Source organism: Rhinopithecus bieti, unplaced genomic scaffold (assembly GCF_001698545.2).
Source record: "Rhinopithecus bieti isolate Rb0 unplaced genomic scaffold, ASM169854v2 scaffold_69699, whole genome shotgun sequence".
Lineage (NCBI taxonomy): Eukaryota > Metazoa > Chordata > Mammalia > Primates > Cercopithecidae > Rhinopithecus > Rhinopithecus bieti.
The window spans coordinates 1-2,321 of NW_016825837.1; the positions used below are offsets into that span (position 1 = coordinate 1).

General features: G+C 35.3%; 1 long non-coding RNA gene across 1 annotated transcript; it reads right to left on the reverse strand.

The window, feature by feature from the left end:
- Nucleotides 1–337: 337 nt before the first annotated feature.
- On the reverse strand, nucleotides 338–2,137 carry LOC108522760 (uncharacterized). The gene is made up of 3 exons (XR_001883592.1): nucleotides 1,940–2,137; nucleotides 1,514–1,618; nucleotides 338–445 (listed from the first exon to the last, which is right to left on the reverse strand). It is a non-coding gene; the product is annotated as an uncharacterized LOC108522760 (long non-coding RNA).
- Nucleotides 2,138–2,321: the final 184 nt, after the last annotated feature.

The following is a 2,321-nucleotide window of genomic DNA, read 5'->3' on the forward strand; positions in this document are numbered from 1 at the left end:
AACACCTCTTCTGCCATTTTCTATTTTCTGTGAGGCTCCCTGCTCAAAATATGGAGATGAATTTCTCATAATTGTAGATATGAAAAATTGTAGAATCACATCCAATTTTATACTGGATTGAAGTATATTGGTTTAGGTTACCCCTTCCTACCTGGGACATAGATACTGAAGTCTTCCGAAGCTTAAAATATGAGTTTTTTCAAATGAAAAACATTTATTTGATTTAGAAAAATAAGCCAATAAATGTACTTAACCTGGCTGCCAAATGCTATAATAGTAATAATCCTGCCTCCCCACTTAATGCATCCATGTAAATATCCAGGGTGTTGCTACTCACATCACTGATAATGTCCCTGGAGGCCTTGGCAGCCACAATGGGGATGGCATCACTTCGTAAGTCGCAGCCTTTCTTTTTTGCTTCTTCATTGGCGAGTTTGTATAGAGTCTACACAAAGAAAGCCAGAGTTAAAGCAAAAGGTTTGACATCAACAATTCAGAGATTATTAAGTGAGTTGTATCCTAAAATTTAAAAAAGGATAGGAACTGGAGACAATTCAAGTTTCTGGCAACAGTGGAAAGCAAACAAATTACACTCTACCAAAAATACTATATAGCATTAAAATAAATGGGGTATATCAATGAACATTAGTATATATTGATATATTAACCTATTATATATCATTATAGATTAATATGCTATACATAGATCAACATGCTATACATGTCAGCATAGATTAATACAATCTAATAATACAGATTGATGAGCAAAGCAGCAATCCATACATACCACTAAGTGAAAAAAATGGCAGAACAATGTTTAATATCTATTTATATGTATGTAAATATATTTTATTCATTTTATTACCTACAATTTGTACAACAATCATGTAATATTTTATAATGTTTCAAAGACAAATAAGAAAATTAAAATATAATAAACTGTAGTTAACAACTATAATCACAACTTTCTAAATTTTGGTTGTATCATATTAGTAAACCATGTGTCTATAAAATTGCATTTTACTTTTAAAAAAGTCAGTAATCAATGTTGTTAATGGAGAACACTTCTTCCTCATTCCTAAGGTTTTCTTTCTATAGACAAAGCTCAGTTATTATAACTGCGGCCTTTTCTGTCCCTTTACTCTCTCTGCCCTGGAGAGGTGCAGTGATTTACCGATATATCTAATTGGTAGGGATGGAATTAGTGGGCATGCATATTTTGGTAGAAATAATGGGCCAGTATTTTATCTGACAATCCTCTGAAATGTCTAAAATACTACTCAGTCCCACTGACTCACTTTGGAAATCGCCATGAACAGAAAAGACAATATGACTTAAGTTTGCCAGTGGAATCCCATCAAATGTAATATTTAACACAGAGATGAAAGATTGGATGGGCAGAGTGTGAAATCAAAGAGCCACATGCACCATGACAGCTGAGGCTCAAGAATCTCCACAAAACTAAATACAGACAACAACACCACAATATAGCACCACAGATTCTGGCCCCTACCTCACTGTAGTTGATTTTGTTCTGCCTTGCCAACATAATCTCTGGTGTGTCAGGCATTATGTGGATCTGCGTCTTGTCTTTGTCCCAGGCCTCTGTGTATAAACGCTATCGAAGAAGATAAGATGTTGATTAAAAATCTTTTGAAATAGAAATGACAAAAAGTTCATTTAAAACTATTATTACTGACCTAATTAGGAAAAATAAGCCAGACTTGAATATGAAGTATTCTACTGGAAGTGTGAGTTTTATTACTAGTTATCAAGATTGAAACTGGGAATAATCAAAATTATTCAGAGGATTTCAAGCATGTAATTTAGAAGGTAAATGCGACCCCACGCCTTCATAGATAATTTTGGCTCCATTAGTCATTAAAATATAATGACATCTTCTGGCATCTTGGGGAAGCTTGAGGCAACCAGGGCTCACCTTGTTCATGTTGAGGGCGTTGTTCTTGGCCAGCACCTGCTCCAGAGAATCAGTCACACTGGTAAATTTCAGCTTGTCCGGAGGCTGGCGGTAGATGTTATCGCTCAGTATTTCGGCAGCTCTCTTGCACTTGACCACATCCACAGACCCAATGGGGACCCAGCCAATGCCTCTCAGCCACTGGAGATCTGACTTGTAAATATTCTGAGAAGAAGAAAAAAGGCAAAAACTCTTCATCAAGACTACAATATTTAGGGTAAATATGCAAATAAAATCAGTAATAAAGCGCAATTCTGTTTTCTATTCATCGAAACCAAGCTCATTGTATAAGGCAAACTAAGGAATTATGCTCAAAAATGACCCAGAAATCTCTCCTATTTTA